Source organism: Urocitellus parryii, chromosome Y (genome assembly GCF_045843805.1).
Source record: "Urocitellus parryii isolate mUroPar1 chromosome Y, mUroPar1.hap1, whole genome shotgun sequence".
NCBI lineage: Eukaryota > Metazoa > Chordata > Mammalia > Rodentia > Sciuridae > Urocitellus > Urocitellus parryii.
The window spans coordinates 20,939,842-20,965,757 of NC_135548.1; the positions used below are offsets into that span (position 1 = coordinate 20,939,842).

The window sequence follows — 25,916 nt, forward strand, 5'->3', positions numbered from 1 at the left end:
GCAAGGCAGGGGGCAGGGGATTAGCAAGGATGGTGGAAGGTGATAGATATCATTATCTAAAGTACATGTATGAAGACACAAATTGGTCAACATACTTTATATACAACCAGATATATGAAAAATTGTGCTATATATGTGTAATAAGAATTGTAATGCATTCCATTGTCATTTATTATTTTTTTTAATCACTCAATTAAAAAAAAAGAAATGTAGCCTGCCGCTATTGAGATAATATACACAGGATAAAGTTTTAATCATTGGGAATAAGTTATGGTCCTTCAATATGAAGGATGAACTGACAATTTCCCTCTCAAATTATCTTCTAAATTAAGTGATTTTTTCCAGAAAGTGACTGAATACCATATATACACCAATGCACAGGCAGAAGCATGTCATACATGAAAAAAAAAAAAAAAACAAGAAAGAATAGAACAAGTATAGGTCTTTGCTTGGCTGTGTATGGACATTCCACTCTAGATGTGCCCTGATCGTCTCTAAACTTTACAGTTATATAAATAAATATATATATATATATATATATATATATATAGAAAGTAAAGCATATTCACATTAAAAAAAAACTTTGACTTTGTAGTAGGAGCCCCAAACCAATATCTGTCATAGCTATTAATTCTAATGAGAAGAAACCCCAATTTTTGGGTGGGTTTATGTCTTCTAAATCATGTCATCTAAAAATAATTGAGTCAGATGCTAATGAGATACTGCAGGAACAACTGCTGTTTTTTTTCTGACAACTGATTGTGAAAACTTAAAACCTGCATACCTTGTCTTTATAAAGTGTTGAGTATGCAAAATCTGGAAAGATATTCTATTTTTTTTAATATAGGTAGATATGACTGCCATTTATTTCCTATTTAGATATATTGACATTCATATGAAAATATGCAGGTCATTAGCCTATTATAATTTCACTATTTACATTACTTTTAACTTGATGAGACATAAATAAAACTTTTATAGTACACAAGGTGGATATTTGATACAGAGAACAAAGATTTGTGAGGAGCTTTTTGTGAGTTACACGTAGAATCCACATATTTTAATATTCACTATTTTAAATGAACAATGAATGAAGGGAATGCAATACTTGGCCTATTTTTAAACTAGTGTAAACCTTAATCATACCATCCATTTGCTTTTTAAAACGAATAACAGTTATTTTAGCCCTTGCACTTCAAGAGATCTAGTCTTTAATTTTTCAGTTGTCTGTTAGGTCAGTTTTGTTTACTAGATGAATGTTAATAAAACTATATGAGCCTGAAAGAATTATCAACACAATTTAGTTTTTTCTTTCATCTGGATTGGGTTAATTTCACAAGTGCAAAAATAGTTCAGTCTACAGTAGTTCTAGGAAATGAAGAATTTGCCTTAATAAAATGTTCACTCAACTGAAACTCTGAGTAGTCAAAATTTCCAGACTGTAAACTTCTCAAGAGAAGGGCCTCATCTTCTCCATGTCATGTAAACTTTCCAAGGTGCTTGGCAGCACTCTGTACCCTGTGGAGTACTCAGTACCTTTTTGTTTGATGTTACTGATGTTTGATGTTGCTCCCTTAAAATCTACTATTAAAGTGTAGCAAAACTGATACATTGTTTTTTTCTGTTTTCTCATACTATAAAACATGTATATCAAAGTGATAATTAAAAAAAAAAACCTTTTTTTGGTTGTAGATAGACACAGTACCTTTATATTTATATGTGGTGCTGAGGATCAAACCCAGTGCCTCACATGCAACCCCAGCCCCTCAAAGTGATAATTCATATGAAGAAACATTTAGCATCCTTCACATAAGAATCCTTTTTTAAAAAACCTCTATTTATTTATGTGGTGCTGAGGATTAAACCCAGGGCCTTGCCTGTGCTAGGCAAGTACTCTACCACTGAGCCACAACCCCAGCTGCCACCAAAGAATGGGGTTATATGAAAAAAAAAAGGATGCTTTGTATGAATGTCTTTCATCAGCATTAAACAAACTTAAATTGAATATTGTCATCAGCTTAGTTTTAATTCAGTCCTGAATGACCAAACCTCCCCCCCCAAAAAAAGGTGATTTTATCTTGAAGCAATTAACACAAAGCAATCTGTATCTCATAAATTAGTTGTTTAAATTTACTTTCTAGTGTGGGAGGGGATGAGTCACTGGCAAATAATTACAACTATAGCAGTAATACTTTCAGGTTGAAACTCTACTGCTTCACAAATGAAATGATGTTAGTAACTAAACTCAAACACAATTTGCTGGAGAGGACTTCTAAAACTTTTGAGATACAAAAGTATAATTGAATCAAGGGACAGTATTCTCTACACAACCTGTATATAGGCAGCTACCTTGGGCTTTGCTACAGAAGTCGTACAATCAGATGGAAGTAAGGAGAGGCAACTATGGGTGGGTTCAGAACTGCTCAGATAAACTATGTAGAACACATTATAACTTACTAATAGAATAAATACAAAAAAGGCTTTAGAGGGAAAACTACTGTTGCTTTGAATAAAATAATAAATCTGCCTTTCCTTGAAAATCTATCTTCCTAGCTGACATCACCTTTATTTAAATGCTATTTTAAAATTAGAAGTTATAGTAACTTCAGCATTGCCTTGTGTCCTGTAGAGTTTGAAAGATACATTCAAAATGTGTTTGTGACTTAAATTTTATTTTACATGGTTAAAAATGGCATAAGCTATTATATGGTTTTCCTCTTACATACAGCTGCTGCTTCTAATATTAAGTGGATGTTATGTAGATTGAATTCTTGCTAAAGGACTCAAATTCTTTTTGATTCTGAGTTATCTTCAGTAGTTTAGAGATTTTGTTTCACAGAGATTTTGTTTCACACTGAAGATTTTGCCCCTATTTTGAGAATATTTAGGGGACATAAAAAGAACAATGATATGTTATGTTCTAGGTTTCAACAATCCTATTACTTTCTAGAATTTAAAAGAATGGAAGAATATGGTCTAGCAGTAAACAAAAGTACTAGGCTTTTATAATTTTATTTAAATCTTAAACCTCTTAAAATGTACTGTTAAAATTGCCATAATTAAAATTACAGTTCTGGAGAGCTAGTTCTTAGAAACATTGTTTTAAAGACAGTAGTTACAGATTCAGGACTTGCTTTAATTGATTTTTAAATAAAATATATTTGAGTATCTATCAAAAAAATTTAATTCAGCCCATAGTTGCTGATTAAAGACATTATAAGCCTTAGAGTTTCATTCATTCTTAGAGGATTATACTTTTCTAATTTTTTTATCATTCCTTGAAAATCAGTGGCAAGGTATGGGAAAGAGAAGAGTGTGTTCTGTACATTTTTAAAAAGAAATTTCCTTATTTTTTATAGATACAACATACCACCTTATATTTTACTGTTATAATGCAATAATGGCAAAAGCAGTAGAACTTCAGGTCAAACAACTCTTGCTACCAATGTAAACTCATTCTCAGAAAACCATTCTGACATGGACAGTGCTTAGAAAAAAGTACATGAATGTGCTACAAAAATAGAGCCACAAGACTTCTCACAAGTAAAAGAAATCCTTTGTAGAAGTCCACAGTTGACCAAGGTCCAGCCTCCTTAACAGTGAGCAACAGGGAATATGCTTCCAAGTCACCATCTTCAGTTCTGAGAGTGAGTTTACATGCTTCCCCAATGGCACAAAGTCTCATGACGATCCAATGAATCAACAGACACTTGGGAAATATTAATAAACATTTTTTATGAACTATTACAACAAAGAACTTCAGCAAGAAGGAAAATGAAGTTTATGATCTTTGAGTAAACATTTTTAGTGTAACAGTCTCTGTGACCAGATATTGAAAGAGAAAAAAATCAAGCTTATAAAACACCATTTCTCTGTTATCAACTGGAATACACTAAAAATAGGATAATGGAAATACATGTTCTTAAAGCATTTCCACAGGAAATGTCCATAATTATGACATTCTAAATCATTTAGCAATTGTATATGCTACATTAACTAAAACAAAGGTATTCCTTATTGCACATTTTAAAATTGGAAGGATATTCTAGCTTAAGTGGGGGATATTTAGGGGGAAAATATTTTGGCTCAAAATGTATACTGCACCAAGGCAGCTTCATTCTAAAAACATAAACCATTTAAAATAAACTTTTATATTTTGAAGCCAATAATCCTTTAACTTGATGAATAGTCCATAGTCCATTTTCTGACTAAGTGTCAGAGGTTAATTTTATGGGCCCTGTTTTAAGGCCTGTGAACAGCCCTCACTGCTCTGAGAATTAGGTGTAGGTGGAGGTTCATCTTTAAAGCCTGAAGGCATTAAGTCTTTTGCAGCAGGTGGTGGCCCATAGTCTTGGGGACCATGAGTTGGAGGTGGTAATGGGGCACCAGGAATGAAGTATTCTCTTGGGCCAAATGAACCTAAAGGTCTAAATGGTGCTGGTGCGGGTCCTGGAAAAAAATCACGAGGGTCAAAAGGCAAATCCCGTTTTCCAGGTGGAACACCTGGTGCATATTCTCTGAAGCCTATTGGTGGACGCATACCAGGACCTGGAAAATAAAAAGGAAATTATGTAAATACCCAGAAATTTCTGAACTAGGGTGATTTCAAGTATGTTAATATAGTCTTTAATTTCTCCCAAGCCTAGAACATCAACTGGTGAACATCCTGACTTGCCAGATGAGGCAAACTGAGATGGAACAAGTTTAGGTTATAGCCTTTGACCAATCAGCCATGAAGCAACATATTAAGGATTTAAACATGGCTCTACCTAGCTCCAGGCTTGTCTTTTTTCCTTCCCTACTATATGATTGCAGAATTATTTCTATCTCACAAGAGCTCCATTTATATTTGGAAGTACTATATTACCATGATAAGATGATAGATTATGAAATAAGAACTTTACTACATCAAAGAAATTTTGATAAAAGGAAATTCCACTATTTATTACTGTATCCATTAAAAATTCATGAAGTATTTCAGCATGGACTTTACACATGCCATCAGAATCAAGGTGCATGCCCTCCTGGAAAAGGCCTTCCACAGCCACCTAATTAAATCAGCAACATTTATTAGGTCACTGTTAAATCCTCCTCTTTAACACTTCCCTGTGACTTTTCTCAAGATAAGGAGGGTTTGATTTTACCTTTTCTATATTTTATAACCTACTGCTTATGCTTCCATTATGGGTGATTACAAACTTTATGTTATAGGATTTTCATATCTGTGACAAAATTTTAAGTTATGGCATTTGTGTCATCCACCTTTCCATCTATTGCAGTGCATATCAACAGATTTTCAACAAACATCTGCAGAAGTAATATTTCTGGCTTTTCTGTATATAGCCCCTTATCCTTGTCTATGAGAGATAGCTATTGCCTATCTCAGTATAAGATTATGTAGTGTCCCATATGTCCCAGAAAACTGGAGGAAAAGTTAAAATGTACTCAGCTTTATCCTTTCATTGTAAAGACCTGAGATAGCAACCAACTGTTTTAGCAAGCAATAGAAATGAAAGATGAAGGTGATTTATAAGTCAATCACTACTGTTCAGATCATCATACCAAATGGTGGAGGAATTGGCCGAGGCCCAAAAGGCCCACCGAGCTGAAGTGGTGGTCCATACCGAATGGGAGGTGGTGGAGGCCATCCCATAGGGGGTCCCATAGGGGGGCCCACGAAGGGTACCCCTGAGAAAGGAGGAGGCCCTTTCATAGCCATATGAACCTGCAATTTAAGATTTGAAAGCAGTTAAAAGTTTTAAAGTTCCTATGTATTAAGACAAAGTACCAACAGCGATAAAAGCTAAAACCCAAAACAGGCACCTGTCCAGAGAACACCATCAGTGCAACAAAACTCTACCCACCCCTCCTGTGTATTCCCACCGACAGCTTACAGAAGTTGGAAGGATGCCACAAGAGGGAGCAGTTTGTTACTGATTATATCTGCACAGGAAAGGGAAAGGCAAGAGGACTGGCAGAGGTTATTAACAGAGGTGATTTCTGACCAGTATGTCATGCTGAATTCACTACAATCTATTTCAAAGGGAGTCCCCCCTCCCCATCACTTCCCTTTCATCACAATAGCTCATTACTTCCATATTAAGAATGAACAGAATAAAATGAAAAATCCATTCTCTACCCATGTAATAATAGCTACTATTCAGAGTATCTTCAGTAAGTCTTTCATATATTATTCAACCTCTGAGATCTTTAAGTAGACTGTCTTGTTTTAAATAAGAGGGAACAAAAGCAAATGGAATATCATAATTTGTTGAAGGCCACACTGCATATTAAAGGAACTCAATCCCAGGTTTGCCTCCAAGCCATGCCTTTCCCACCTCTACTCCTCTCTAACAATGGGTCTTTTCTCTCTTTTAAATCTTCTACTACCAAAGGGGTTTGGGGTCTTATCTAAGCTGCCCTTAGATTTCTCTAGAGATGTATATTCCTGGAATATATATACACTGGAACTTGAGAAGTATTTTCCATCACAGTGCTATATACACAAATTAGGAAGACAAAGCTTTAATATTTACTTTCATTTACTGTACACCATTTGAGATATTGATTTATCATTTCCTATGAGTAGTGGGTTTGAAACTAAACAATTAAAAATTTATTTTGTTATAGAGCTGCAGAAGACCTACCAGATATAATAGCAACACAGTTACAAGAGAATACACTTATGTGAACAAATGAGACCATTTCTTGGGACTGGCTCAAGAGGTCATTTCAGATGATCATTGTTTCACTGAAACAGTATTTCAATTTCAGGAAATCTGATACCAACCTAATTCAAATCACTCAAAATAGTGTTTGCACAAATGGAGGAATTCTTAAATAACATTCTTCCAAACAAAAATAAAAAAAATATGAATTATATAATTTATAATGAATTTACTTTGCCTTAGAACATTCAACACAAAACACCATATAAAGTTAGAGTGATAACTTTTCACATTCTGTAGTTCATTACAGTTGTACACACTTAAGCAACATTCCCAAGTTAAGGAGAAAAGTAAGCTCAATATTGCATGCAGTTTACAGAAAACAAGATCAGTGTCATGCTCTGAATATCCTTCCCAGAAATTCACAGAATAAAACCCAATTCAGTTCTCAACCTCTAAGTACTTACTCCAACTGGATGCTCAGTCAAAGAAGTAATGGTGGAGACTGAGGGGGTCTCAGGTTCTTGGGGAACAGTTTGCTTTTTAAAAAACAAATGGGATAGTACAAATAGAAGACAAAGAAGGATAAAGCAAAGAGCAAGTACTGTAGGAAAGCTACATGTTCCTGCATGACCACATGATTCACAGTAACTACAGAACTTACCTTGCCCTCATTCGTCACCTTAACTGGAGAAGAACTTCTGGAGCTGCTGTTCATGTGAGGTGGAGCACATCCTGGGGTCTGTTAGAGATCAAAGAATGGATTCAGACTTATTCTAACATGAAAAGAATAAAAATCATCCATCCACAATTACAGATTCTTTGAAATTACTTGGTCCCTTTACCAGAGGCAACAGGTTTCCCAGATGCCTCAGAAGACCAGTACGAGGTAAAGGTCCATCCATTGACCCTTGGGAAAGAAAGATCAGAGCCCTTGTATGTATTTTTCAGAAGAAATAAACCACTGGTGGACAGGTCAGGATTCAACAATACCTAGAAAGCAACATGAAAAATGGGTTGCCCAGGGGTTGGGGTCATAGCTCAGTTGTAGAGTTTTTGCCTAGCATCTGTGAGGCACTGGGTTTGATTCTCAGCACACATTTAAAAAATAAAGATATCATGTCCGTCTACAATTAAAAATATTTTTTTAAAAAAAATGGGTTGCCCAATACGTAAATCACAATTTATGAAGAGACTTAAGTAAAATAAAGAACTGCCTTGGGTTGATAGAACAACAGATTAATAAGTACTGGTCCTAAACTTTAAGCTATAGACTTGAAGTATGTGTAGGCTGGCTTTTCTTTAGTCTGTATAACCTTAATTCCAATCTTACCAAGACTACAGTCCTATTTAGAATTGGAAATAAGACTCAGTATTTTCATGTTGGAAATATGTATGCTACATAAAGTTTAAGGCTACTTTTATAATATTTGGGAAAGGAACACCATAGAGATTTAATTTAAAGATAAAGGTTTACACTTCACAGTGTAAAATTTAAAAGAAAAAAACAATACAGAGACCTCCAGGAAAAAAAAAAAAATGTTTTCTATTCTAGAACAGATTTTACAGAAAACATTCACTAAGATAAAGTAAGAAATTATCTTCTATATATTGTACAGGCCCAAATTATATGTTTTCATTAAAATATTCAAAAGGGAAAAAAAACCGAAACCTTGAAGCAGTTTACTATAAAGCAACATGTGAATGCTAACCAAATCCGTTTCTAGGCATATCTTTTCGATTAAGAGTAGCAGAAGGAGGTCTCCCAGCTGGCTCTGCTGTCAGTGGAGGGGAACATTCTCCACCACTCACAGGGGATGAACCAAAAGAGCCATTATGGCTCAGTGGACCTAAAGACAACAATGCCGTGCTACTACTTTAAGGCAGCCTTCTCCCTGACACCAACCCTCACCTCCCACTTTAGCAAATCATTCAGATTATTTCAAAACCATTACACACAGAAATAAAAAGTAATTTACATACATTATGCACCAAGAAATAAAATAGCTCCTTTTACAAAGTGCCCCCTACCTCTCCGAGGAGGATTTTGTAAATTTGGTCTTCCCGGCATAGGTTTTACAATCACGGGTTCATCTTGCCGCACTGCCATCTTTTGGGTCATTTCCAATAGTCTTGAATATTGAGAAAGAATGGGCTGAATTATGAAATAGCAATCTATTCCTTCATAGATAATATCTAGCATAACCTTAAAACACTATAAAACATATAGTAAGATACCAAAATCACATACTTCTGTCTCAAATCAGCAGCTTCCCTTTTCTCTTCAGCTATAGCTCTTTCTGCAGAACGAGCTTTGAGCTATTAAAGAGAAAATATTCAAATTCAGTTGCGGTAGGCTATGCACAAAATAAAGAAAAGGGGGAAAAAATCTTACCCAATTATCATGAGCTTTCTTCTCATGCATAGCAATCTGAAAAAGACAACACATTAAAAAAATATGTTTTTAGGGACTCATTATAATAGCCTATAATTGTCTGTATTAGATATCAAAGAATTCTGCAACTACAGGACAGTATTAATTACTACCTGGTTTTTAAATGAGCGCTCAGTTTTCTGTAGTTCTTTTTCCATCTCTTCAATTCTCCACCTAAGAATTACAACAATTGAATAACATTTGAAACATTCTGACCATTTTCCCTTTATTCCATCAGCTATACTTTTAAAGACTTTATCATACATAAGAAAAACATTTCTATGGTTATATGAATCCAGTGTGATCAAAACTAATACTACAGGCCAGGTGCAATGCCAAATGCCAGTAATCCCAATGATTGGGAAGCTGAGGCAGGAGGATCACAAGTTCGAGGTCAGTCTCAGCAATTAAGTGGGAACCTATGCAAGTGAGACCCTGGCTCAAAGTAAAAAAAAGGTCTAAGGATGTAGCTTAGTAGTAAAGCACCAAAAATAAATAAATAAATAAATAAATAAATAAATTAAAAACCTAATACTAATAACTTCTTTATCATTTAATTGCTAGAGATTCTGAATGATAAATTATAATTTCCTTAACTGTTCATGAGTGTGTTCTCAAGTAATTCTGCTAGAAATATCTTCCTCCTTAAAACTTTTTTTGTTTTTTTCAAATTATATCCATAGAAGATTTCCAAGGTCTATCAAATGCCACACTTTTGTGGGTCTTGATACATGACACAGCAAACTGATTTCTTAAAGAATTACTACAACATACAAAACCCCCAGAACTGTTTGCATTGACCAAGTTCCCTATGGTCTTGCCCATTAGGTATAAGTAAATCTTTGTTAACATTTTTCATTTGTTAAGTTGAAATTTATTTTTTCTTCTGTGTGAATTGAATGTATTCATATCCTCTCGTTATTTATACTTCCAAGCTATTTTCTTCTATCTACACAATGTAAAAAAAGATTAAAAAGAAAGCTAACACTAGTTCATTAGACATTGACACCCTCCTTTAGAAACTGAACTCACTTGTAATTTTTAACTTCCTGTACAGCGGAAACCACCTTTTCATCTGCAGCTGACAGCTGCTGCTCTTTTTCTAGTCTCTCGTATTCTTCTTGGCTCAGTTTCCTAAAATAAAGCCAGTTATCAAATCAAAAGTTTTTCTTTGTGAATATCACTTCCCACAATTCTATAAAATGCTTAGGCACATAAAATAGAAATTCCAACCTGCAATTTCGTAAATCAAACTCTGGCAAATCACTTACATTTTCTAACTTCTCCTCTTAATTCTCTACTTACCAGTAAATAAAATAAATGTGAAAACAACATGTGCCCCAAGGGCAAGTCTCCTGTGTGTAAGATAATAAAAACTCATTTTACTTCAATGTGGAAGATCAGGACTGATCAACCTAACATAATTAAACATATTAGGATAAAGCAGGGGATAATTCTTTTCTCGTTTCTGCCATGGGTAGGACACTAAGTATATCTTTGTCATGGGGGAACTCTTCTCAATCCAAGACTGGTACCATAATAAAGATATAGTCAGTCAAAGAAAAAATCTTCTAGAATATGTATTTTAGCTATGCAATTAACCACAAAACATTTTTCACACTTTAGATATCTATTTCAAAAGAATTGTAATTAAGCAAAAAGACAAATCTGAGTTTTGATAATGTCTGTCAACTAGAAAAAGAAGCCAAACTGACCCACAATCAGAGTATTATCTACTGACAAGTTTTAACTCTGATCATGAAACTCAAGATGTTCATCTACTGAGACAAAGGTAGCCACATTTAATGATTTAAAAAATACTATTTTCTGCTATCCTTGTACTACCCTCTTTAGCCACAGTTCCAATTCAAAAGATAATTAACTTGAAACTTAATTTTCCATAAATCAGAAGAACTATATTAAAAAAGGATTATTGATACCAAATAGAAAAAGGGGATTATACATTCATATATAGCTTCTCATTTAATTCTTCAGCAAGTATTTTATGAGTGGCTATAATATACTAGTTACCTTGTAAGATGCTAAAGAATAAAAGAGTTCACTGTTTCAGGTATAAATGATGCCTAAAGGAATATAATAATTTTCCCCACTGGCTTAGGAAGGAATATGGGGAAAACTGAATCTTGAAGGACAGAGAGAATTTTGTTTCCAATTATCAAAGAGTTAGTCTGAGGAGCACTAAGAACAATCAAAACATCTTTATAAGAATATAAAATGTGTTTGAAGGGATCCAAGCTAAAAAGGCAGTGGAGATATATGGATGTGGCCAAGATCCATTAGAAAAATGAATCTCAGAATTACAAATAAGGCCGGCACTTTAAGGTACTTTTCTCCTATGTTCACCCACATATTGAAGATAACACAAAGATATAATGAGTCTGAACTAAGCCTTCATCAAATTCCTGGGCTTAGAGGAAAAAAGAAGTGTTTGGGGCTACAAATAAAGGGACCATTAATAAAAGCCCTAGCCTTTGAGTTTAGATTAGAAAGTACTGCACACTTAAGTGATGAACAGACAAAAAATCCAAAAGGAACAATACTGAAACATTGAAAAGACAAGTCACTTTTGAATTATCTTAATTGCTGACTAAGTTTAAAGTGACAATCTTACTCAAGTAACCTCAAAACTTTTCTATAAGAAGATAACTTTATCTTAGTCCTCAAATTTCATCTATAATTATCACAACAATGTTGGCTAATCAAAACTGACCAGGCACTCCATAAGACAAAATTCTGTGAGAAAAAATCCCACAGAAAAGGAAACCACCTAATGGGGTTATCCGCACTTGTTTTAAAATCACTGTGCTTTATATAATCAAAAAAGTAAAGTCAAGATTATGAATTTCAGGGCTGGGAATATAGTTTAGTTGGTAGAGTGCTGCCTCGCATGCACAAGGCTTTGGGTTCAAACCCCAGCACCACAAAAGAGGAAAAAAAAAGGATTATGAATTTTGTCAAAGGATTAGAAACTATAAAACAAAGAAATAGTTGGGTGTGGTGACCTACCTACAGTCGAAGATACTCAGGAAGCAGAGGCAGAATGATGAGATTAAAGATAGCTTGGAAAGCAGTAAGACCCTAGTCCCTTATGAGAAAGAGCAAGGAGTCTGGGGAGGAAGCTCAATAGCAGAGCACATGGCTCAAGGTCCTGGGTTTGAGCTGTAGTACTGAAATAGGACTGGGGTTGTGGCTCAGTGGTGAAGGAGGTGCCCCACATGTGTGGGGCACTGGGATCAGTCCTCAACACCACATAAAATACATAAAATATTGTGTCGGGCTGGGGATGTGGCTCAAGCGGTAGCACGGTCGCCTGGCATGCGTGCGGCCCGGGTTCAATTCTCAGCACCACATACAAACAAAGTTGTTGTGTCCGCCAAAAACTAAAAAATAAATATTAAAATTCTCTCTCTCTCTCTCTCTCTCTTAAAAAATCCTATAAAAATAAAATAAAATATTGTGTCCATCTACAACTAAAATAATATTTTAAATCCTGAATTTTTAAAAATCCTAAACTCAATGAATGATTTTAGCAGCAAATTTGGAAAAATGACAAATCTCTACTTATTACAACTAGAAGAAATTGTAAATAATCTTAAGATAAAATTATCTATTAGTTCACACAGTGATAACAATAACAAACAATGAAAATCTTACTTTTGTAATGCCATCTCATTTTGCTGGTAGAGCTCATTTAAAATCTCCACTTTCTGCCTAAGAGTTTTGCATTCCTCTTCCAGTCCAACTTTAGAAGACCGTAGTGAATTGCAGTCACTTTCTAATTTCTTTATTTGGTCTGTAAAGGATAAAACAGCTTATCTCTATATGTGTACAAGGACTTAAGAACTTGTTTGAGGGAGTACTGCCAAGAAAAGTAAGAAGCATAAAAGCAAGAAGCCATTCTTTATCTTTCCAATAAAATTTTAAGACTTTCCAACATGGCAATTTCTTCTCAAGAAGAACCCACCTTCTAAATTACATTTTGTGGACATCGAGGCTCTTAGCTTAAGTTGTAAAAGTTCTAGATCGTCTTCAACTACTGATATTGTAGTTTGTGTCTAAAAATTGCAGAAAAGAGAGGTATTCTTAAAAGTGAGGCACAGGAAGAATTCACAGGCACTATGGGACTCTTACAAAGAACTATACCCGAGAGACATCCATCATCTGCTTAATTTGATCCTTGATCTTCTCATTCCAATCACCTAAAAAACAAAAGACTTTAGCTTTTTCTTTCCTTACTTTTAACTCTATATTCTCCTAACTTCCCCAAACTAAATAATGATTGTGTTCAAACACCGGAAGAAAAAAAATCAATTAAATGATTAAACTGATTAGACTAATGACTTTTCAGAGAATTGCAAGCTTAGATTAAAAAAAAAAAAGAGAGAGGTGAATTTCAGGTTGGGGTTGTGGCTCAGTGGTAGAGTGCTCACCTAGCATGTGTGAGGCACTGAGTTTGATCCGCAGCATAAAAATAAATAAAAGTACTGTGTCTGTCTTAAAAACAAAAGAAAAGGTGAATTTCTAAGTTTGCACAACTAAAATGTTATCTATGCTATTCTTGTAAGATAAAAGCTTTTCTTCTCTCTCAGATCTATCTTCACCTGGGCAAGTAAGTGTCTTGTTTAGAAAGATTCAATCCTATATTTTCTCCCTGAATCTACTACCAGGTGTGGTTTGAAATACTTGCTATGTAAGCAATATCCAACTTGGGAGAAAACATCTGGAAATATTTTCCTCATCAGTAAACACTGTTACACTCCCTCTAGCTTTCTGATAGTCTCTAGCCTCTGTTCTCACAGCCTTAGTTTATGGTTCCAACTGCCTCCGGACTCTTAAGACTGACTGTGGACCTTAAAACCACAGAGCCATAGAGATGATGAGTATCAAAATCAAGTATCATCTGCATAAGTTAAGAAATAAATTTCTCTTACTGTACAATGTTCAATACTTAGAGGTATAGGATGTGACTATTGTAGCTGCAGTGTACTTACTAGTTTTCAATGGGATAGAAAAAGTCAGTGTTCTTCACATGCCTATTGCTACATTACACCCCAGCAACCCACCTCTGCCAATGCAACAGACATATCTACAGATCCAGTGATATGTGTCTACAACCCTGAAGCTTAAGAAGAAATTCAGCCAGCTGAAAAGTGGCATCTGTATACTTAATTAAAGACAGGAAAGCAAAAAAGGATTCAACCTCCCTGAGACTGATCTTACCTGCTCTCTCTCTATTGGTTAATTCATCTGACTCATCTTTTCTATTTTGATCCTCAAATTTAGATTCACATTGTAACCGATTCAACAGTGTGATGTAATTAGTCAAAGCCTAGAAAAGAAGCAAAAGTTTGGAAGACTCTCGACTTTAATTCAGAAGATTTCAGGAGAATTCATGAGATGAAACATGTATTTGGAGTATAAACTTATTTTAATAGTATCATCTTTGTGACTAAGAGCTACTTGTAAATCTTTCTGGGACTTCTAAAATGATTTGATTTGTTCACTGAGCTCAGCATGTGATGTACTCCAGTCTTTGACTTCCTGCTGCAACTGAAAAGTCAAAACACATGAATTCCTATGGGTTAGGTAGGGGTTTCTACACTGGATACATTAGGACTACAAGACTTAGACAAAGAAATAGAGAGCCATACTCCTCGGTAGACTGCCTCAATTGAGGGGTTTGAGACCTTGGTTAAGGAAGAGGGCAGAGTGGCCCCAACTCTCACAGCTGCAGTAAGAACATCTGAGCTATCAGGAAGTTGACCCTGTTTTATTGCATTCCCCAGAAAATTGCTGTCAATTCAAATAATTTACCTCCAGTAGGAATGGCTGGGCACCTATGACTGTCTCCTAAATTTAGATTCCTTATCATGTAATCTTCCCTTGGCCGGTGAATCAGTAACTACTCAAAACAGGATCATAAAATACTTAATTTTCTGGTTAAAAAGTTTCTTTGAGGCTATGCAAGTTAATAACTGATTGACATTTGATAAGAAAAGCAATAATCAAAAAATCCAAAACAGATGGAGAACATATATATGCACTCAAATTGGGGAGCATTGTTTAAACTTTGCATATCTAGAAAAGGTCCTACATGAATATTCCTTACCTCAGAAACAGATCCAAGAAAGATACAAGATAATGATATTCACTTCTCTAGTTTACATTATGTATGACATCAAATTTCTTTACCTGCTCTTTCTCCTTCTTAAGCATGGTATTTTCTTTCTGAAGCTTACAGCATTCCAATTTCACCTTCTCTTCACGAAGCTTAGCTTCATTAAGGATAATTTGAAGCTAATGCAAAACACTACAGTTAGTGAATTAATTCCAAAGAAAAAACAAAGTTACACTTTCCCAAACCAGACATCATATAGTTCTCATTTTTTTGCACATTTTAGCACACCTCAAATTTTTGGTCTGCAACAAAACTAAGATGTAGTATTAATATCCGTTAGCAAGAGTTGGCAGCTTTACCTCTGAAAGTTCAGAATTATTCACTGAAATGACATCTTTAAGCTTCTCTATAGATTTCTTATTTTCCATTATCTGCCAGGTGAAAACAGAACACAAAATATGCATTAGGATTTCAGTAGAAATACTGATATATATATATATATACACTAAAAAAGATAAACACAACAAAATATTTGTCAAGCCATCCCATTACATTTCAGGTAAATGCAGGGGATCCAGCTTTGGACTAAGCAAAAAATCAAGAACTGAAAGAGATGAGGGAAAATGAAGTCATAGATATTTCATGGCATCCACAACCTTACTGTTTATGAGATAACCAGAAAAAAAGGTCAAAGTATAGAAAACCATAATGCAATAAGTATATAAAATGTTTTAAAGCTTACTTGAGGATAAGATATTTCAGAACACACTCTCTACTATCTTTTGCAACTTTTATGTAATTACAGAAACTTATAGAAATTGAAAATGAAATATGTAAGTAAAATTTTTTAAGTACAGAAAATTGATTAATTCATTACTCTTTCAAGTAAAAAATAAACAAATACTGTTCAACTGGACAATAGTTTTTTAGTTGTTCTGCATGTTTCCAAGGGCAGAGCAAAGCAATATGAAAATTATCCAAGGTTGAGAATAAAAATATTTCCTAGGCCCATAAAAATAATTTGTTGTATCAGTACTTAAAAGTTCCACAAAATGGGCAGAAGTGGGTTCAACTTCCTTGACTCCTAATCTTACTTTAGTTAACAGCTGGACTAAGTTCAACTTAACCAATTTTACAAAATATTTCAAAAGCCAAATTGCAGTAACACTTAGCAGCAAAACTCTTACCAAGTCCTGATTCTTAGCTTTCTGTTCTCGCTCAGATTCTAACATAACATGAAGACTTTTAGCTCTCTCATCCAGAAGTTCTTTAGCTTTTTCAAGAAGCTTCATTTTATCCTGGAAAAAAAAAGGTGTCAAGATTACTCACTCATTACCTTTACTTTTGAGTTTAGAATGTAATTCCCCCCAAAGAAGGGATTTTTACCTTATATTTAGTTACTTCATCAGAAAGAATCATATTTTGTTTCATGGTCTGTTGGACCTGTTTCTTTAATTCCTTCATCTATGTAAATAAAGCATTCAGAATTAAGATGCACAAATTATAGTGCTACTATACAAGTTACTTCCAGACAAGTGACCCTTTCCAGAAGAAAGCAGTACTTAATACATATGACTGCTTAGAAGAATTTGGATGATTTGTAGGAAATAATGAAACAAAAATTTTAAAATACGATTTTTAAATTAAAACAGGTAGAAATGATTCAAGCTAGAACCAAGGGAGAAAGAAACAAAAAAATAATTATACCTTCTGTTCATAATTTGGCAATTTCTGCATTAGTTCTTCATTTTCTTTCATGAAATTGTTCACCTTTTTGGAAATTTGCTGTTCATTGACTAAAAGGGGGAAAAATACACAAGATTATTACAATCACTAAATGAAATTCAATTACTCAATCTACTAAAAGCAAAGACATGTTATATGGTACTATGAGGAAATACTTCTTAGCATAACTATTATGCTTTTAAAAAAGCAATCTATGCTTATTAGCAATGAGTATAAAAATTATTAAAATTTAAGAAAAATATAAGAACAATGATATTTTGCTGGGCGCAGTGGTGCACACCTGTAATCCCAGTGGCTCAGGAGGCTGAGCTAGAAGGATCCCAAGTTCAAAGCCAGCCTCAGCAAGAGCGAGACACTAAGCAACTAAGTGAGACTTGGTCTCTAAATATAGGGGGTTGGGGATGTGGCTCAGTAGAGTGCCCCAGAATTCAATCCCAGGTACCCCTCCCATCCAAAATGATATTTCAATTTAAGCTTATTTGACAGATGGGAAATACAGTAAAGTGTTGTAGCTTGATATTCCTCCCTTCTCAAAACACTTTCTTTTCAGAAAATGGAATCATTTAATTCTTTGCAAAGAAAAACAGAAATGAAAACATACTGATTCACATTAATATTCTTTAAATTATCTACTCAGTTACTTAATGCATGATTAAATCATTAGCATAGAAATACTCTTCAAATGTAATACATCTGCATTACATCAATATTCAAAGTTAATCTGCCCCAAATTAAAATTATCATCATCTCCCTATCCACAATTTGTTCCTCCTCTTTATCTCCTATCTCAGAGTTGGAACCATCATCATCTACTCTATTATCCATGCTAGCAACCTAGGAATAGTAAAATTTCCAAGAGGTAAAAAAGATTAAATAGACATTAAAAGTCACTGTATCTACTTCTAACATACATAAAACACACATCAAACACCAATACAAAGGGTTATTACAAGTTTAAGAAACCTAAAAATTTACATTGATATACTCTATCTTTTACCTAGAAGAGAGAAAAAAAAGATTAAATTTGATGTCAACCATCTGCTCAAACAGCATTCCTAAAACAACAGTCAGAATCATAACCAAGTGAGAATTTAATAACATTCTGGTTCAGGATAATAATTTATAGGATTAAAAATAAGTACAGGTTAACAAGCCTTTTAAATTTAATTGGTCGTGATATTTCATAAATAGCCTCTGACATAAAAACACTAAGATATGTACCTTATTTCACAGTAAAGATGTGTGTGTGTATGTGTGTGTGTGTGTGTGTGTGTGTGTACTCAAAATCATTTACTTGACAATTCTAAATAACCAGGATAAACTCTAGAAACAATGACTATTCAAAAGGAATCTGAGGAAACAATATTAAAGACATAATCTTTGTACTAAGATATGACACTTTCACTCACCAGAAAACATCTTAGAACTCCAATTTAAATTTGGCTATGGGCTGAATTTAGAAACTAAGAGGCTACATCATCTTATTTCTGCAAACCACTAAATATATAGCAAGAAATCTGAAAGGGAAGACTGCTAGAAGAAAATGCACAAGCAACAAGAGAAATGACAATTAACATATTCTGGAAAGGACAAAAACAATCATTTCCAAAAGACAGCAATAAACTGCCTGATAATAAAACCTAAGCAGAAATTTTTTTTTAAAACATCACTAAATTTCTTTGTAACTTAGCATATTACTTGTCCTTTCAAATGTTATAAATGGTGATGGGATACTCAGATGTGTCCATGGATCATCCATGGGATCTTCGTAATAGGAAATTGCATTCAGAAAACTCCAACACAGAAAGAAATGAACATTTCTTTAATGTCATAGCCTTGCTGACCTTTTACTCAAAATGACAACAGAGGAAAATGGGAAGTAGCATAAAAGCAGTCATCTAAGGTAGGGACTAAAGTTCCAAAGTCAAATGCTGAAACTGAGGAGCAACAAGCTAGGAACCAGATCCCACATAACCTAGTGAAAAGAGAAACAGGTACCGGGGTTCTTGAAATGAAAGAAACAAGAGAGAGAAATATAAAATGTTTTCATGTTTTTCCCTTCTCTTTATCCTTCTATTTCCTTTTTCCTTTTAGCTGAGAAAAAGTTCAATGAGATTAGAAAATCCCTCACAGGAATCCAGGCAAATGATTCTTCTATTTAAGAAGGGAATACTTTTTAAGAGATTTTACACTCAATTGTACAAGGAGAGGAAACTTATCTTAACAATGATATGTCTGAAATAATTAAGAAATCAGAAAAAGAACACTCAGATTTGAAAAGATTTGTATCCAATGCTTTTGGCCTCTTTAACTGTTAGGATTTTCATATGCAAAGTCCATTTACCTAAAATAATTTTCTTCCAATTATGCTAAATAACTATGAAACAGAATGACCTACAGTACAAACATAAGTATGTATAAGTGCATACACACACACACACACACACACACACACATACTTATACATATATGTACACACATACACAGAGATAGACTAATTCTGCTCAGGAAAAAAAAAAACTTAATGAACAAAACATTTAATGGATTTTTGGACAACACATAATCTATACTTCCAAATAAAAAGGTATTTTCTGAATATATGATCAAATCATAAAATCTAGGAAAAAATTATATAAAAGACTGGAAAAATTATCTCCTTTTTCTCATTTTACTGTATTTCTTTGCAGCATTTCCCCCTGTTTATATCTGTTTATATTAACATACAGTTTATCAACATTTAAATCTTAGTTTCTGCTTTTTTTCCCACTTCACATTTAATTGTGAGAATTTTCTGTACCTCAAAGCTTTGAAATAAATAAATCTGCCTACTATTCCATTAATCAAACATACAATAACCCCTAAATGAATTATGTTGTGCTAAGTCTTCAATCTAATACACTGTTCCATTGAAAAACATTACCAAAATCTTCAAAGCATAGTTATTTCTTTAAGATAGATTACTAGACATATATGCTACATAAAAGGATATTTATCTAACCTATCCCATCTTTTATCCCACTTTTAAGACTTCTGATACATATGAAACTACTGGTCAGGATGGCTGTAAGAATTACCAGTTCTACCAACTGCACCCACACTAAATTATTTTATAAGATTAGTTTGACTTAAACCACTAATTTGTGTTTTAGCAACTGAAAAAGAAAAAAAATGGGGGAGGGAGTGACTATATAAAATAATCCTTGTGCTTATGTGCTAAGGTATAAGTAAGTCAATTTACTCACAACAGGAGCAGTTCTCCAAAAGAAAATGACAAAGGATACAATCCCAAAGAAAACAGTGAAAACTACAGGCTTCCATGGTAGTGCATAAAAATCAGGCTCAGGTTGAGTATCATCAGGCAATGTAGTAAACAGCTGAAACAGACAAATTAGAAGAAATGGGAAACCTTAAATTTATAACAAAACAGTCACAAAGAATCATGGCAATTCTAAATCAACCTCCTCATCAGAAATCCACCTCCTCAATATTTTCCAATAGCTTCTTCAAGAGAGAGGATACTGGCAGTCTCATATTTTTTGTTCTCTTGCAGTGTTTTCAAGTATAATGAATCTAAATACTTTTAAAAAATATTTATTTATGTATCTTTAGTTTTAGGGTGGACACATTGTTTTGTTTTTATATGGTGCTGAGGATCGAACCCAGTGCCTCATGTATGCTAGGCAAGCGCTCTACCACTGAACCACAACCCCAGCTGGAATCTAAATACTTTAAATTGAGCATACATTTCTAGTTTGTAACAGGCCCTATATCATCACATTGTCTAACACCTGGCTAGAATCCCTCTGGATCATTCTTTTAGTTAACCTGGTTTTTATATTTTAAAAAATTCATTTAAGACAAAAACTTAAATATATGAAAGAACTAATTAATTTTATGGCAACAAATAAAAACAATGATACATGTATAAGATTTTAAATCTTACTTCCATTCCACTCTTATATAAACAGATAAGTGACATGTAATTTCAGACAACTCTTGAAAACTGGCTTAGATAGACTTCTCTGAATTTAACATCCTTCTATAAAATTCAAAGCCTAATTTTAAATGGTTGCTCAAAGGCAGTGCAGTAAACACCTGCCTACTCTGTTTTCATCGCCCTCTACATGTAATGCGAGATAACTGTCATTTGGGCCCATTTCCCCAGCAGCCTCCGTAGGGAAAAGACCTGTAGTAACGTTAGCTGTTTGGATTGTTGGCTGCATTTTGGAACATACCATGAGGTTGTCACCTCTATTCCGTCAAAAAAAAAAAAAAGTGCAAGTGGGGAAAGCTCAAGTCCACTCTCACCGGCCTCGCTTAACAATACAGTCACGTCCTGCCGGCCTTGGGCCTGACACACTCCATTTCTCCGTCACCGCAACAGTCAGTGCACCCACTCCACCAGAACTCAGCCACCCGCTGCCAGAGCTGGGGTCCCTCCCTGGGAATGGGACCATCATCTCCAGTAGCTTGGCTATGAGGGCTGCGTAGAGCACCGACAGGGGTCCCAGGAGCTCCGGGTCCCCCGGGGAAGCAGTGACAGAAGGCACAGTGGCAGGTACTGAGTCCAGGGTATAGGGACAGCTGAGCGGAAGCAACGCTTCCCTGCAGAACAGCACAGGACCCTCTCTTTCACTGTTTCCTACTTCGGGAGGACCCAGCGCAGGGGGCCGGTACTGGGAGTGAACTTTGCCTTCCTCCACAGGCGCTTTCCGCCCAATGCACTTAAAACGCGTCATCAGAGGAAGCCCCTGGGCAGACTGCAGTGAGCCGACTGAGGATGCCAAGGGGCGGGGCGGGAGTGGAAAGAACCAACTGCGGAGCCTGGCGGGGGACAGCGTGAGGAGAGCGGAGCGGAAGAGTCCAAATGAAAGGACTCCAGAAGGAAAGAGGCTCACCTGTCCCCGGAACTGGGAGAGGACCAGCGATTTAGAAGGTCCTGGAGGAAGCCAGGGAACTAGCAGAAGGGGATTATAGGCAGAGACTAGGAAAAAGGAGAAAAGTCAGGCCTCCCAGCCCCTCCCAGAGCAAAACCCTTTTGTCAACGTGTTGAGACACTAGGTACCTGCCCCAAAAGTGCAGACAGAAGAGGAGATGCTTCTCCTGCTCCCTTCTAAAGGACTACTGCTCAGACTGGGCTTTCCTTCCCTGCTCACTCCAGTCCTGTTACTTTCTCCAATTGTGGATGACACTCTTTTTAATAAGCCTTACCCTACGGAATCATGTCATTATCACCCCACGCTGGTAGCTTCATTTCTGGATGCCACATTTTAAGGTTGCATGACTTGTGGAAAAGAACAGAATCATGAAGAGCCCCCGAAAAGCACATGCTAAAAATTGAAGAAACTGGGGACGTTTAACTTGGGGAGGGAATGAACATCTGTGGATCTTTAAAAATCTGTTGTCAAGTTGAATATAGTTAATTCAAAAGAACAAGAATAAGCAGGAAAGCACTGAAAAAGAAGAGCAATGAAGGGTACAGGGAGGGCAGACTATATAATTAATTCATGTACCCTCGTCCAAGCCCAGGAATACATAGAGATTGTGGGACAGAATAGAGAATCCAGAAACAGAACCAACTGGACATTTGGGGTACAATAAAAGTTAGTTTGGGGAAAACAGACTTTCTAATAAGTAGCGTTGCCACATGGAAAATTATAAAATTGGATTTTCTCTACTTATTCAAAAGATAAACTACAAATGGATAAGATACATGAATGTAAAAATAGAAAATAAACAAGTACTAGAAAATATTGGGTGAAATTTTCTATGTATTATGAGTGGGCAAAACCTGCCTCATTGAAAAAAATCTTTCCTGGCTGTATCTAAACCTGCTACACACACACACACACACACACACATACACACACACACGCAGTTTGACAATGGCAACCTGATAAAAAATATTTGCAACATATTATTGTCCAAATAATCATGTTCCTGAAATATACAGAACATTATAAATAAAATGGCCAGCAAACCTATACAAAAATGGGCTGAAGAAATAAACAGATCTCAGGAAAAAAATGCAAATAGCTATAACATATGGAAACATGCTCTGCTTAGCTCACATTGAACAAAATACAAATTAAACCACACTAAGATACCATTTCTCAGTTGCATTGGCAAGATCCAAACGTTTGACAACATACTCAGTAGGTGAGAGAATGTGGGGGAATACAAATTCTCAGACACTGCTGATAAGTATACAAAATGATACAACCCTTATGAATGAGATTTGGCAACATCTCCCAAAACTGCTTATATATTTACCTATTAACTCAACAATCCCACTTTTTTTTTAACTTTTTCAGTGCTGGGGAAGGGTATCTAGGGCAAGTGCTCTACTGCTGAGCTATAGTCCCCCAGCCCTAACTTCTAAAGATATTGGGAATACAACAACAAATGTTTAAAACTTGTATTTACAAAACTATGTTATTCAAGCATTAATTTTAATAATACAACATGGTCACAAAAGGCTGAAACAACCGTCATCAATGAAAGTTGTTGAATAAACCAAAGAAGAAAGAAAATAATTTTAAATACTGCTAAGAGCTGGTTTCCAGAATACATTTTTTTTTAAAAAATGAAGTAGAGAAAAATATTTATAGAATACTATTTGTATCTTAGAAAGTGAAAAAAGATGAATATATTATTTCTTATAGCTTTGAGATAAAATTGACATGCAATAAATTACATGTATTTAAAGTGTGCAATTTGATAAATTTTAACATGAAATTATGAAATCACCATTATAATCAAGATAATATACACATTCTTTACTTCCAAAAATATTCTCATTCTCTAGGTAATTCTGCCCTTTGTCACCCTTCCTTCTTGCCCCCCACTTTCCCATTCCTCCAGCAAAATGTCTATCTTAATAGATTGCTTTGTATTCCTCAAATTTTATGTGTATGGGATAATATATTGTATTTTCTATGGCTTCTCTTATTCAGCATAATTTGAGATTCATCTACATCAGTTTATCTATCATTATTTTTGTTGCTGAGTAGCATTTCATTATATGTAGGTACCACAATTTGTCTATCATCTATTGATAGACATTTGGATTTTTTTCCAGTTTGGGGCTTTTACAAATAAAATAGCCAAGAACACTGATATAAAATTCCTCCTATTGCTATATAACTTATCTTTTCTTTGGAAAAGAATGGTTGGATATGACTGGTGTATGTTTACCTTTTTATGAAGGTGATTCTACCACTTTATATCCCCACCAGCTGTGTACCCATCCAGTTCTTCCATCTCTTCTCCAACCACTTAGCACAACTGTCTTTAATATTAGATATTTAATAAGTGTGTAGTGGTAACTCTTATGCTTCAAAATTGCATTTCCCTGATAATTATGTCAAGCATTTTAAATGTATTTACTATCTGTTTATCTTCTTTGATGAAGTGTTATTTTACAAGGCCATATTTTTTCTAATGAGTTCTAAGAGTTCTTCATATATTCTTGATGCAAGTCTTGATAAATGCTTTACAGTAATTTCCTCCCAGCTTGTGTTTTGTCCATTTCATTCACTTCAAAGTGTATTTTGAATTAGAGGTTTTAGTTTGATGAATCCCACATTGTCAAATCCTTTCTAATGCTTTTGTTGTCAAATTTAAAAAATCTTTGCAGAACCTAAGTTCAACAAAAATTTTTCTCTTATTTTTTTCCTAGAGGTTTTGTAGTTTTGAGTTTAATATTTAAGTCTGTGAATTAATTCAGGTGCCTAATGAAGGCATGGATCAATATTTTGCATATAAATATGCAGTAATTTCAGTACCATTTGCTGAAAAAACTTTCCATTCTCTATTTGTCTTTCCATCTTTGTCAATGACTGTTGCCATATATATTGTGTATCTATCTCTGAATTCTTGGCTCTGTTCCAATATTTTGTCTGCAATCCTGATTACTGTAGCTTTAGAATTGTTTTTTCTTTTTTTTCCTCTTCATATGGTACTAGGGATTGACCTTGCATATGCTAGGCAAGTGCTCTACCACTGAGTTACATCCCCAGCCCTAGATTAAGTCTTGAAGCCACGTATTCTAGGTCTGTTGCAATCAGCTTGTCATTTTCTACAAAACTCTGCAGGGATTTTGATTGGAATAATGTTGACTCTGGTGATTAAACTGGGATGAATGGACACCTTAGTCTTCTGATTCATAAGTTCTCTTTAATTTCTATCAGCAATATTTTATAGTTTTAATATATACATTTTAGTTTTTGCCACATTTATGTTTAAATACTTCATATTTTTATTCTATTGTACATGGAAATCTTTAAAATTTCAATTTCTAATTATTCATTGTTAATATACAGAAAATATAATTGCTTTTAGATGTAAATTTTATCTGTCAACCTTACAATAGCTTTTTTCTAAATCATACCAGATTGTATCTATATATATTCATGTTATCTGAAAATAAAGAGAATTTTATTTCTTCCTTTCCAATCTGAGTGCATTTTATTTCTTTTTCTTGCCTTAGTATACTAGCTATTTCCTTACTGCACCCCAGTACAATGCTGAATGGATGTAATGAGAGTGGACATCTCTGTTTGGTTTCTGATCTTGGGGAAAAGTATTCAATTATCAACCATTAAGTATGAGGTTAGCTGCATTTTTTCAGAGGATGTTTTAAGCTCCCTTCTATTCCTAGTTTGTTGTTTGTTTTTCTACATCAATAATCAATGCTGAGGGGCTGGGTTTGATACTCAATGGTAGAGCACTTGCCTAGCATGTGTGAGGCAATGGGTTCTCACACCCACCGCATATAAATAAGTGAATAAAATAAAAGTCAGTCAACATCTAAAAACATTTTAAAATAATAATCAGGGCTGATTTTTCTTTTTACATGTCGATGGGATTTATTGTCACCTACTTGTACATGCACACAAAATAACAATATAATTTGGCCAATATTACT

At 34.7% G+C, this 25,916-nt stretch overlaps 1 pseudogene; it reads right to left on the minus strand.

The window, feature by feature from the left end:
• Positions 1-4,046: 4,046 nt before the first annotated feature.
• The window catches only part of LOC144250968 (transport and Golgi organization protein 1 homolog), a 47,227-nt pseudogene continuing 25,357 nt past the window's right edge, over positions 4,047-25,916 (minus strand).